Below are 14,181 nucleotides of genomic sequence, written 5' to 3' on the forward strand. Positions count from 1 at the left end.
TCGCATCCATCTCTGTGATGGTGTTGATACTCCACAGAGTGTTGTTCGAGGTTCAGTAGTTTGGTTTCTCTGGCTGAGTTCCAGATTTACTTTCACCTTTCTCATGCTCCTGACCTAAGGGCTGACCGGCTGCAATGTGGCTGGTGGCAAAGAATTTCAATCTGCAGAATTAATTCCTCTTGCCACAATCATTGCAGCGTTTGCTAAATATGCTGTTCTGTTCCGGGTACAATAGGCACTGCATTTGGGGAAGCGCATGCCCTGTACCATGAAACCTTCTGTTTCCCTCCTAAACTCCTTGCTGTTTGTTGTCCATCCTGAATTGCTCTTGAACTGAGTGGCTTGCTAGACAGTTTCAGAAGGAAGATAAGTGTCAAATATGTTGCTGTGGGTCTGAAGTCACGTAAAGGCCAGAACAGGTAAAGATGATAGATTTCCTCCTCCCGAAAGGGCATTGGTGAACTAGATAGATTTTTTAATAACATTCAATGATAGTTTCATGGTCACCATTTGATCAGCTTTCAGTTCCAGATTTATTAATTCAATTTAAATTCCACCAGCTTTTTGTGGTGGGATTTGAACCCATGATCCAGTGCATTAGCCTGGATCTCTGGCCATTATGCAGCCATCTACCCCTGTTACTGTAGCTGCAAGTTACCTTGTGTGAAAATTCAACTTGCCTGCACCATTGCACTGAGCAGAGTGATAGTCACTACCAGCAGATTTGTTCAGGTGACATCTACTTTAGATATTTGGAGAGCCAACTAATCAGACTGGAATTTGGTGTCGCTAAGCAAAGACTCCGCAACTCAGATAAAGTACCATTTTGCTGTGTTCATTTCAAATCAGCACCAAGGCTTTATGCAGCTCCCTTAGTATGGAATCTTGTACTCGCTTCTTGCTTTGATTCTTGCTTGTGTAGCATTCCACATGCACGATTACATCTCCAGCACCATGCCGCTTTTTCTACATGTCCCTGGACAGTGGCTGCAGGCTATTTGTCCACACATGCATACTTTCCAGCAGGATTCACCAGATCGCAATCAGGAGCGAGGCTTTAATAATCCTGAACTTGGGACCTTCCTGATTTGTGTGTCTCAGTCTCACAAGGCATATAGTAATTACCCAGTGAGCTCTTGGGGCTTGGATTGTGTTTTCCAGTATCCAAAACTAGATCCTTATCATGGAAGGCACAGTAATGCATTTAAACAATTAACTGGAAATTGAAGCATAATATTATCAGGATTTAATGTTTGCAGTACATTCATAGTTGATTAGATTGCAGCAAAACTACAGTTTGACCAGCAGAGGGTACTAAAGATCTTGCAAAGCTGTGTCAACAAAAAATATTTTAAAAAGATTATCAGCACTTTTGTCCTCGTGGAATATTGTGGAATTTCCTAATTTCTTTTGACCACAGGGCTCGAGGGGGAAGTACTACAAAGAAAGCTTTGTTTTTATTTCTTTACCATACACAAATATTGTTGAGCTTAATTTATATTAAATATGTTGCATACATTTCCTGTAAGTGCCACATAACTCCCCATCGCATTTTAGCTGTTGCACTTTGGCAATCGTACTCAAATAGCCTTTGATGTACCAGGAATAAAACCTTTACTCGTACAAATCAAACTGTTACAAACTGTGGCTTCTATTTTAAAGTACAGTGAATATTGTTGCTACCTGGTGTAACCTGTGCTAAGTTTGCCTACAGCTCCATCACTTCTGTCTCCCATTTCATTCAGAATCTTTAGTAAATAATCATTAGAGAATGGAGTTTCTCATGTAATGTTTGCCTCTTATCACACTGCTCATCCTAATAGTATAAAACTAACATCTGCGCTTGGTTTGAATCCACTTTAAGCAATGGTTTAAACAAACCATATGTCCTCCAATACGTTAACATCTCAAATCCTAACTAAATGAATGTAAGGTGTTTTCTGGATGAATAAGAAATGACTCAAAAATGCTCAGTAATTTTCTGGATGGTTAAAATAGATGCTGTTTGAAAATGGAAAACTTTGGACGTTGGCTAATGTGGAAATGAGCTGCTGTAATAATTGGTGCAGTATTTTCAGTATCAGGAGCTGCAGCAGATCTGTCAGCTCGCAGCTGCCGCGATATCATAGAATCTTGAGTATAGAAGGAGGCCATTTGGTCCATTGTGCAACGCTCTGAAAGAGCTATCCAATTAGTCCCATTCCTTATGGAACCAGTATGAACACAGCATTATAAGGGGAGTGTGTTGCGTATTGCCTTGAGAAAAGATTAATATGTGGGGCGCGATTGTCCCAAAACATTTCTAAATTAATTTGTGGCGGGTTTTTCAGCGGGTTTCGCGCCGCCTCTGCCGGCGAGTTCCCCACGGCTACTCAATGATACTTAGTCATTTTTTTCTCACTGGCTTAACCCACACTTAGAATTTGTTCTTAGCACTGGGGAGCTGAACTCGAGATTGGGCTGCCATTTTGTAAGGGTGTCCTGATCTCTAAGTGAGCTTGTGGGTCCCCCACACCCTCACCCTTGGGCAATGTCACCCCGCATACACATGGGCACTATTGGACACTGATGCACGATCAATGACCACTAAAGCGAGGTTGTAGTCCAACTGAAGGCTTTAATAAGCTAGATGTTTCCCCCAGCAGCTCAGGTACAGAATGAAGGCTGCTGGGGCGGCACGGGTTCTTATACCCCGCCTAGCAGGGCGGAGCTATCATACATTCTAACCAATAGAAAGCATACAGTTTCCACCAATGGTGCTTTAGCCTATCAGGCACCATAATACCTATAATACCACATTCACCCCCTGTTAAAAAAGAGTCCGGCGGGGATGGTGGACTGAAACTACAAAACGTGGCAACGTGGTATAATAAGTTATGGAGGTACCGTAATACCTCCGTACAGTGTTTAGTAACTATTTACAATTCTGATAGCTATGTACATTTGATGGTTTATATTTATAGTTTACAATTAAAATGAAGCAATCAGTCGATCGGGGGCCCTGGTCGTCCTTTGTGATCGTCGGAGCTTCGGTGGTGACTCCGGTGGAGGCTCGGGCGTCAGTGACTCCGGGAGCGTGGCTTCGATCTCCATGGCAGCTTCGGCAACCCGAGATGGCGCTGGTGGGGAAAACGGTTGACCTGGGAAGGGAGCGCCTGCAGGGGGCATCGGTGGGTGGGGGGGCGTAGACGGGGCCGGCAGAAGGACTGATCCTCCTGTAAGTTGCTGCGGTGGAGGGGAGGGCGGGACTGGTGGCTGGGATGTGCGTGGGGTTCCGGCGGGCGCCAGGTCCCGCAGGGAGACCGTATCTTCTCGGCCGTCGGAGTTGCCACGTAGGCGTACTGGGTGTTAGCATGGAGCAGATGGACCCTCTCGACCAACGGGTCCGACTTGTGCGCCCGCACATGTTTTCGGAGCAGGATGGGTCCGGGTGCTGCCAGCCAGGTCAGGAGCGAGGTCCCAGTGGAGGACTTCTAGGGAAGACAAGGAGACGTTCATGGGGTGTCTGATTGGTGGTCGTACAAAGCAGTGGCCTGATTGGTGGTCGTACAAAGCAGTGGCCGGATGGAGTGCAGGGAATCCGGGAGGACATCTTGCCAGCGGGAGACTGGGAGGTTCCTGGACCGTAGGACCAGTAGGACGGTCTTCCAGACCGTTCCGTTCTCCCTCTCTACCTGTCCGTTACCCCGGGGGTTGTTGACTGGTCGTCCTGCTCGAGGTGATGCCCTTGCTGAGCAGGAATTGACGCAGTTCGTCGCTCATAAAGGAGGACCCCCGATCACTGTGTATGTAAGTGGGGAACCCGAACAGTGCAAAGATACTATGGAGGGCCGTGATGACAGTGGTTGCGGTCATGTCGGGGCAGGGGATGGCGAATGGGAATCTGGAGTACTCGTCAATCACGTTCAGGAAGTACGTGTTGCGGTCGGTGGAGGGGAAGGGGCCTTTGAAGTCCATACTGAGGCATTCAAAGGGACGGGAAGCCTTTATCAGGTGCGCTTTCTCTGGCCGGTAGAAGTGCGGTTTGCACTCCGCGCAGATTTGGAAGTCCCTGGTGACTGTCCTGACCTCCTCGATGGAGCAGGGCAGGTTGCGGGTCTTGGCAAAATGGAAAAAGTGAGTGACCCCCGGGTGGCAGAGGTCCTCGTGAAGGGCTCGGAGGCGGTCCACTTGTGCGTTGGCACATGTGCCGCGGGACAGGGCATCAGGTGGCTCGTTTAGCTTCCCGGGACGATACAAGATCTCGTAGTTGTAGGTGGAGTGTTCGATCCTCCACCGCAAGATCTTGTCGTTTTTTATCTTGCTCCGCTGTGCATTATCAAACATGAAAGCAACCGACCGTTGGTCCGTGAGGAGAGTGAATCTCCTGCTGGCCAGGTAATGCCTCCAATGTCGCACAGCTTCTACTATGGCCTGGGCCTCCTTTTCGACTGAGGAGTGGCGGATTTCGCAAGGTTGGAGGGTACAAGAGAAGAAGGCCACGGGTCTGCCCGCTTGGTTGAGGGTGGCCGCCAGAGCTATGTCGGATGCATCGCTCTCTACTTGGAAGGGAAGGGACTCGTCGATGGCGTGCATTGTGGCCTTTGCAATGTCTGCTTTGATGCGGCTGAAGGCCTGGCAGGCCTCTATCGACAGGGGAAAAGCTGTGGATTGGATCAGAGGGACAGGACTTGTCCGCGTAGTTGGGGACCCACTGGGCGTAGTAGCTAAAAAACCCAAGGCAACGTTTCAGGGCCTTGGAGCAGTGAGGGAAGGGGAACTCCATAAGGGGGCGCATGCGTTCAGGGTCGGGGCCTATAACTCCATTGCGCACTACGTAGCCGAGGATGACTAGTCGGTCGGTGTTAAACACGCATTTATCCTTGTTGTATGTAAGGTTAAGGATTTTAGCGGTCTGGAGACATTTTTGGAGTTTGGTGTCGTGGTCCTGCTGGTCATGGCCGCAGATGGTGACATTATCGAGATACGGGAATGTTGCCCGTAAACCGTACCGGTCAACCATTCGGTCCATCTCGCGCTGGAAGTCCGAGACCCTGTTGGTGACACCGAAGGGAACCCTTAAGAAGTGATAGAGCCGCCCATCTGCCTCGAAGGCAGTGTATTTGTGGTCACTAGTACGGATGGGGAGCTGGTGGTAGGCGGACTTGAGATCCACCATGGAGAAGACCTTATAATGCGAGATCCTGTTTACCAGGTTGGATATGCGGGGGAGAGGGTACGCGTCCAGCTGCGTAAACCTGTTCATGGTCTGACTGTAGTCGATTACCATCCTATGCTTCTCCCCGGTCTTTACCACCACCACTTGAGCTCTCCAGGGGCTGTTACTGGCTTCAATGACCCCTTCCCTCAGTAGCCTTTGAACCTCTGACCTAATAAAGATCCGGTCCTGGGCACTGTACCGTCTGCTCCTGGTGGCGATGGGTTTGCAATCCGGGGTGAGGTTCGCAAACAGGGAAGGCGGGTCGACCTTAAGGGTCGCAAGGCCGCAGATAGTAAGGGGTATAGGGCCGCTGAATTTGAAGGTCAGACTTTGAAGTTTACACTGGAAGTCTAAACCCAGGAGTGTAGCCACGCAGAGGTGGGGAAGGACGTAGAGACGGAAATTTTTGAACTCCCTTCCCTGGACTGAGGTTTGCTCCACAAAACCCCTTTATCTCCACTGAGTGTGGACCGGAAGCCAGGGAGATTTTTTGATTAATGGGGTGGATGAGGCGAGAACAGCACCTTACCCTGTCAGGGTGTATGAAGCTCTCCGTGCTCCCAGAGTCGATTAGGCAGGACGTCTCGTGCCCGTTGATGAATACAGTCGTTGTAGCAATTGAGAGTGTTCGAGGCAGAGACTGATCCAGAATCACCGAGGCTAATCGCAGCAGTTGAGAGTTCTCTTCGGGCAGTGCGTGGTCAGCCGAGCTGGGGTCCTGGGGGTTCATCCAAGATGGCGTCTCCCATTGGTCACACATGGCTGGGGGTGCACAAAATGGCGGCGCCCATCCCTCCAACGTGGCGTCCGCAAATCAAGATGGTGGTTCCCGGGGTCCGCACGTGGCCCTGGAATATGAAGATGGCGACGACCGCTGGCCACACTGGGCCCGTGGAGAAGTTTGTGGTTGCGGTCCGCATTCGCCGCCAGAGACCGCGGCAACCGCACGGGCTTGGCATACCCCCACGAAATGGCCTTTTTTGCCGCATCCCTTGCAGGTGGATGCGCGGGCCGGGCAGCGCTGGCGGGGGTGCTTGGCCTGCCTGCAAAAGTAGCAGCGGGGCCCCTCGGGGTTGCCAGGCCGCCTTGCAGTGCAGGCCTGTGGGGGAATGGGGGAAGTCTCGGGGTCGGCCGCGGAGGGGTTCCACGCTGCCCAGGGGGCTGCCGCGCGGTCGGGAACGTAGGCGCAGGTGTTCCTGGAGGCCACGTCCAGGGAGCCTGCAAGGGCCCGTGCCTCCCTGAGACCCAGGGTGTCCTTTTCTAACAGACGCTGGCGGATTTGTGAAGATAGCATACCTGCTTCGAAAGCGTGTGTTTGCTCGCCGGAACCTGCGGGCAGCTGCAGCTTCTTCGCAACACCAGGGGCGAAATTCTCCGTTATCGGCGCAAAATCCGCCGATCGACGCAAAAAACGGCACAAATCTGACTTGCGTCACGCCAGAAAAATGCTTCAAAAGTCTCCGGCCCGAAATGGGCTAGCAGCGACGTGACGGGATCCGTGCTTGCGCACGTGGTTGACGCCGTGCAGCGTCATACACGCCGCACGGGGTGACTGCTCATAAGGCTCCCCCCCCCCACCCAACCGGAACACCCGACCGGAACACCCGACTGGATGGCTGGCCGCCGCTCAGCCCCGAGGTTCCAGTCACGGGACGCGGAGGTGCTCCTGGACGCAGTGGAGCAGAGGAGGGACGCCCTGTATCCCGGGCACAGCCGCAGAGTTGCCCCACGCCACAGCCGGCGTCTGTGGAGGGAGGTGGCAGAGGCCGTCACCGCTGCGGCCCTGACACCACGGACAGGCACCCAGTGCCACAAGAAGGTGAACGACCTCGTCAGAGCAGGCAGGGTGAGCCTCGCCCATATCCCCCCCGTCCCCCATATTCCCCCCTCCCCCATATCCCCCATATCCCCCCGCCCCCATATCCCCCCGCCCCCATATCCCCCCGCCCCCATATCCCCCCGCCCCCATATCCCCCCGCCCCCATATCCCCCCGCCCCCATATCCCCCCCGCCCCCATATCCCCCCGCCCCCATATCCCCCCGCCCCCATATCCCCCCGCCCCCATATCCCCCGCCCCCATATCCCCCCGCCCCCATATCCCCCCGCCCCCATATCCCCCCGCCCCCATATCCCCCCGCCCCCATATCCCCCCGCCCCCATATCCCCCCGCCCCCATATCCCCCCCGCCCCCATATCCCCCCCGCCCCCATATCCCCCCGCCCCCATATCCCCCCCGCCCCCATATCCCCCCCGCCCCCATATCCCCCCCGCCCCCATATCCCCCCCGCCCCCATATCCCCCCGCCCCCATATCCCCCCCGCCCCCATATCCCCCCGCCCCCATATCCCCCCCGCCCCCATATCCCCCCCGCCCCCATATCCCCCCCCGTCCCCATATCCCCCCCCGTCCCCATATCCCCCCCCGTCCCCATATCCCCCCCCGCCCCCATATCCCCCCCGCCCCCATATCCCCCCCGCCCCCATATCCCCCCCGCCCCCATATCCCCCCCGCCCCCATATCCCCCCCCGCCCCCATATCCCCCCCCGCCCCCATATCCCCCCCCCGCCCCCATATCCCCCCCCGCCCCCATATCCCCCCCGCCCCCATATCCCCCCCGCCCCCATATCCCCCCCCGCCCCCATATCCCCCATATCCCCAAGTGAATCCAGCCCTAACCTTAACCTCTGCAATGCACGCGCAACCGATGGCGTGCATTCATATACCTGCCTAACACTGTTGCCTTTTACCCCCTGCCACCACCCCCACCCACCCCCCCGCCACAGGAGAAGCGCGCACACAACAATAGGGAGCATGTGAGGACTGGAGGAGGGCCCGCTGATGAGAGGCCACTGACCGAACACGAGGAAAGGGCCCGAGAACTGGCTGGCGGACCTGACGACCGGGAGGTTGCTGATGCAGAGGTCGGGGGCGTACTAGCAAGTGAGCCACCGACAGCCCGTCCCCATATCCCCCCTCCCCCATATCCCCCCTCCCCCATATCACCTGATCATGCCTGCGTGTCTAACCATGCATGCTTCATTGTGTATCGCAGGAGCAAACGTCGAGGCACCCATCCCCGCAGATGCAGACCGCCTGCAGGATGCCCCTCTGAGGCCACGGGAGACGGCGAGACCCGGACCCTCTGGCATGCGACGCCCGCAGGATGCCCCTCGCACACCATGGGAGACGGAGAGACCCGGACCCTCCGGCATGCGACGCCCGCAGGATGCCCCTCGCACACCACAGGAGACGGAGAGACCTGGAGCAACAGGGAGACGACACCCCCGTCACATGCGGGAGCGACGACGCAGGCGTGTGCCACCCAGTGACGAGGGGGGCAGCCACAGGCCCCCGTCACATCCGAGCCAGGACACCACTACCCAGGACACCACTACCTGGGACAGCACTACCCGGGACACCCCTACCCGGGACACCCCTACCCGGGACAGCACTACCCAGGACACCCCTACCCGGGACAGCACTACCTAGGAAGACGAAATACCGGACAGTGACTCAGAGTGGATGGGTGGAGATGAACCCCCACCCCAAAGTGCCATGGACTCAGAGTGGGACGAAGAGCACGACACAACGCCACTGCTGTCACCAACACCCTCCACCATCGCAGAAACACTCACCTCGGTTGGGCACTTTAGTGATGAGGCGTCTGGTACACTCACTGGTGCGCACAACACAGCCGTCCCGGTACAGCAGGTGGAGGTAGGAGCAGCAGAGGGGCCGGGCGGTCGGAGGGCAGCCCAGCCCAAGCGAACACCTGCCGCCCAGATGGATCCCGGGTTCCTGGAGTTCCACACCCACACATAGATCCGATGCAACCACCGACCCGGAGACGAGCGAAGAGGGTGACGGCTGGCTTGCGGCGGCTGCAGTCGCAGGTGGAGGAGTCCACCCACGTCCAGGAGCTGGGAGTGGTGCCGGTCATGCGTGCCACCCAGGCCGACACCGCATGGGCGGCGGCCGCGGTGGAGGCAATGGGTGCGACGGTGTCAGACATGGGGAACGGTTTGCGAGGCCTGGGGCCTTCCGTGCAGGCAGCGTCTGTGGCCCAGGACATGGCTGCCCTCTCACAGGAGGCCATGAGCCAGTGCCAGCGCCAGATGGCAGAGGCGCTCATCACCATGGCCCAGTCTCTGCAGGCCATGGCCCAGTCTCTGCAGGCCATGGCCCAGTCTCTGCAGGCCATCGCTGAGGGCATCGGCGCCAGTGGCCATGTGCGAGCCGGCCTCGCACTGTCACAGACAGGGTTTGCCAACCCCCTGGGCTCCATGGCTGCAAACCTGCAGACCCCTGTCGATATCAGCACGGGCCTCCAGGACTGGCAGCGCCAGATGCCGGGGGGGCGTCGGATGGCCAGTCCGTTCGCATCCTCCACCCATGTAGAGGCCTGGGGGCCATCGGGCACCCCGAGGAAGGAGGAGGTGGTGTGGTCCGTCCCGGGTCCCCCTGTAGGGGAGGTCAGGGAACACCGCGACACCTCGGACTCCCCCCTTCGGTCCCAGGTGCATCGGGTGGGCAACGGGCGGGCAAAGGGCAGGACAGGCTGGCAGCTCGCCATCCCAGTCGCCCGGGCCGCAGCCTGGCCCATCTAGGCCAGGACGCCCCAGGAAACGGCCGCCAAAGGGATCCAGTGTCAGAGGGCAGGAATCACAGGAGTCCACCTCCAGTTCTGCTGTACCGTCTGGGGAACCACGTAGACGTAGTCAAAGGGCCCGTAAGGCCAAACAATTAGACACTGAGTAAGTTGGCACGGGTGCAGGGCACAGATGAGTTTTAGGGGCTAGGGCACGTGCATGAACTCGTTTGGTTATTAAAGTCAATGTTACACCTACAGAAGCTGCCTTTGTGCTCTGTCCAAAGCATGCGGGGGTGTCATGTACATTGAGCGCAAGTGTGTGAGTGAGGGGTGGTCTTACCTCAGCCCCAGGTGAGTCTGCCCCCTTCCCCTGGGCCGCCATCAACATCCCCCCGGGCAGAGGACGGGACCGTGCGCTGCAGTGTCACAGCCGCATGCAGGGATGGTCCGGGTGGATGGTGGTACTGTGGCCATGGGTCAGACATAGTCCAACGATGTGGAGCCAGGAGCTCACCGCAGGGCGGGTTGTCATCATCCCTCATGGCCTGCAATAGACACGCGTCCACCCGCAACTGTGTGAGCCCGGCCGTTGTGCCGCAGGTGGGTCGGCAATGGGGGGGGTGGTGTGCATGCGGGTGGGGTGGGTGGGGTTGGGGAGGGGGGGGGTGAGGGTGCTGGGTGGGTGGATGGGTGGGGGGTGGGGGTGGTCGCCTGTTGCCATGGTGTGCGGTCTGTGGCCATACTACCCGATTCCCACGCCCATCTAGTCAGTGAAGCGGGCGTCTATCAGTCTGTCACGTGCCCGCTGGGCCAGCCGGTAACAATGGACAGCCACCCGCCTGTGTCTAGCCTGTCTGCCCTGACCATTGCCCCCATCCCCCTCATCTGGGGAGGACTGGGCCTCTTCCTGCTGCTCCTCCACTCCGCCCTCCTCTGCCTGCGGCACATCGCCCCTCTGTTGGGCTATGTTGTGCAGGACGCAGCACACCACAATGATGCGGCCGACCCTATCTGACCGATACTGGAGGGCGCCCCCAGAGAGGTCCAGGCACCTGAAACGCATCTTCAGCATGCCAAAGCACCTCTCTATCACTCCCCTTGTCGCTACATGGGCATCATTGTAGCGGTTCTCCGCCTCATTGCGTGGCCTCCGTACAGGCATCATCAGCCACGATCGCAATGGGTAGCCCCTGTCGCCCAGCAACCAGCCCCTCAGCCGGGGATGGCGTCCCTCGTACATGCCGGGGATGGATGACCGCGACAACACGTATGAGTCGTGTACACTGCCTGGGTAACGGGCGCAGACTTGCAGGATCATCATGCGGTGGTCGCAGACCACCTGTATGTTCATCGAATAGGTCCCCTTCCTATTGGTGAACACGGCCCTGTTATCTGCAGGTGGCCGCACGGCGACGTGCATCCCATCGATCGCGCCCTGGACCATGGGGAACCCGGCCACGGCAGAGAAGCCCACGGCCCGGGCATCTTGGCTGGCCCGGTCCACAGGGAAGCGGATGTAGCGGTGCGCCATGGCATATAGGGCATCTGTCACTGCCCGGATACACCGATGCACCGATGTCTGCGATATGCCGGACAGGTCCCCACTCGGTGCCTGGAATGACCCCGTTGCATAAAAGTTCAGGGCAACCGTAACCTTGACGGACACGGGGAGAGGGTGTCCCCCGCCAGTGCCACGCGGTGACAGGTGTGCCAGCAGGTGGCAGATGTGTGCTATGGTTTCCCGCCTCATCCGGAGTCTCCTCCTGCATTCCCGGTCCGTGAGGTCCTGATATGACTGCCGGGGCCGGTACACACGGGGCGCCCTCGGGTGCCTCCGTTGCCGTGGGGCCGCGACGTCCTCCTCCCCCTCCTCGTCCTGTCGGTCAGGTGTCCCTCCAGCCTGGGCGGCTGCCGCCTGCCCCTCTGCGGCAGCCTGCGCCGCCTCTCTGGCACGCCCCTCCTCCTCCTCATCCAGGGCATCATGGACATTAGCGGGTGCCGCCATGGCGGCCAGCATCGCTGGATGATCGGAAAACATGACGGCCTGGTGGGGGTGGGGGGGGGGGAACGACGACATGTCATCATTGCCCATATCCCCACCTTCCCCCCAGCCAGGTGGCATGGACAGCATTGGTCCAACTGTTGGAGGCTGGCACCTGGCCAGGTGGACCAACTCACTTGCCCCCCCCCCCACCCCCCTCCCCGGCACGGACCCCCCATCCCCCTCCCCGGCACGGACCCCCCCCATCCCCCTCCCCGGCACGGACCCCCCACCCCCCTCCCCGGCACGGACCCTCCCCCATCCCCCTCCCCGGCACGGACCCCCCACCCCCATCCCCCTGCCCGGCACGGACCCCCCCACCCCCATCCCCCTCCCCGGCACGGACCCCCCCCCCCCTCCTCCCCCCACCCCGCCCCCCCCCCCCCCCCCATCACCCTCCCCGGCACGGGCCCCAACCTCCTCCCCGGCACGGACCCCCCATCCTCCTCCCCGGCACGGACCCCCCTCCCGGCACTCCCCCGGAGCCCAGCCCACTCTAACCACCCCCCCCCCCCCGCTGCACACACACACACAACCCTAGACACACCTCTCTCCCACACATTCAGACTGCGGTCACGCCATCGCCTGCCCAGCGGCCAACCCCCCAGGCCGTCACTCACCTGCACGCTGGTCGGCGTGAACCTGGAGCACAGGTTCACGCCGATGAAAAGGAGGTTTGATTTACGTCAACGTGAACGGTCATCACGTCGACGGGACTTCGGCCCATCCGGAAGGGAGAATATCGGCAGGCCCAAAATCGTCTGCCTTGCGCAGACCCATGCCATTCTCCGACGTCAGCGGCGCCATTAACGCCCCGCCGACTTTTCTCCCTTCGGAGACTTCGGCAACCGGCGGGGGCGGGATTCACGGCGGCCAACGGTCATTCTCCGACCCGCTGGGGGGTCGGAGAATGATGCTCCAGGAGTGCACCGTTGAATTCCTCCAGCGATTTCCCCAGGGGTTTGTCGCCTTGTAGCAAGCAGGGGCCGGGCGTAGACCTGGTTTACCAGGCGAATATAGTGTCCTTTTAGCAGCTCTATTGCTGCATCGAAGTCTTCCGCTTCCTCGGAGGGTGTAAATCTCTGGGCTCACCCTTTAGTGCAGGACGTGCAATTTCTGCTCTCCTGTGTGTGCGTTTTAGGCCGTCCCAAGATACCCTTTAAAGCACGCCAGCCAGTGCTTAAAGATTGCCGCTGAGTTCGCCGGCTTGATTCAGAGCTCCATCCTTTCTTCTAAAAAACTAGCTTATTAAATTGATGCACGATCAATGACCACTAAAACGAGGTTGTAGTCCAACTGAAGGCTTTAATAAGCTAGATGTTTCCCCTAGCAGCTCCGGTACAGAATGAAGGCTGCTGGGGCGGCACGGGTTCTTATACCCCGCCTAGCAGGGCGGAGCTATCATACATTCTAACCAATAGAAAGCATACAGTTTCCACCAATGGTGCTTTAGCCTATCAGGTACCATAATACCTATAATACCACAGACACCCTGCTATGGGGTCCCTGGGATTCCCCTCTTCAGGCCTCCTGCACGCACTTACTGACCCCTCCCCTCGCATTACCCCTCAACCCCAACCTCACAGAGGCCCCTACTTTTTTAAAATAAAGTTAGTGTACCCAATTCATTTTTTTCCAATTAAGGAGCAATTTAGCGTGGCCAATTACCTACCCTGCACATCTTTGAGTTGTTGGGGCGAAACCCACGCAAACACAGGGAGAATGTGCAAACTCCACATGGACAGTGACCCAGAGCCGGGATCGAACCTGGGACCTCGACATCGTGAGACAACAAGGCTACAGGGCTAACCCACTGTGCCACCGTGCTTACCAGAGAGGTTCCTACTTACCTGACCTGGGACCTCGGCGCCGTGAGGAAGCATGCTAACCACTGCGCCACCGTGCCGCCCTTGCATACTTTTAATTAACCCACCTGGCTATTTACTCCTTCCAATAGCCTGACTCTTTCTCTTGCTCTATCGCCCTCCCTTTTTCAACCAGCCAGCCACCCCAAGCTGTGAGCGACTGTGTGTGTGCGACTGTGTGTGCGACTGTGTGTGTGCGACTGTGTGTGTGCGACTGTGTGTGTGCGACTGTGTGTGCGCGACTGTGTGTGCGCGACTGTGTGTGCGCGACTGTGTGTGCGCGACTGTGTGTGCGCGACTGTGTGTGCGCGACTGTGTGTGCGCGACTGTGTGTGCGCGACTGTGTGTGCGCGACTGTGTGTGCGCGACTGTGTGCGCGCGACTGTGTGCGCGCGACTGTGTGCGCGCGACTGTGTGCGCGCGACTGTGTGTGCGCGACTGTGTGTGCGCGACTGTGTGTGCGCGACTGTGTGTGCGCGACTG

The 14,181-nt window shown here is 58.0% G+C and overlaps 1 protein-coding gene across 1 annotated transcript in view; it reads left to right on the forward strand.

The window, feature by feature from the left end:
• amot (angiomotin) overlaps window positions 1-14,181 on the forward strand; it is a 186,424-nt gene that overhangs the window by 9,699 nt on the left and 162,544 nt on the right. The window lies entirely within an intron of this gene.

This window comes from Scyliorhinus torazame, chromosome 5, assembly GCF_047496885.1.
Source record: "Scyliorhinus torazame isolate Kashiwa2021f chromosome 5, sScyTor2.1, whole genome shotgun sequence".
NCBI lineage: Eukaryota > Metazoa > Chordata > Chondrichthyes > Carcharhiniformes > Scyliorhinidae > Scyliorhinus > Scyliorhinus torazame.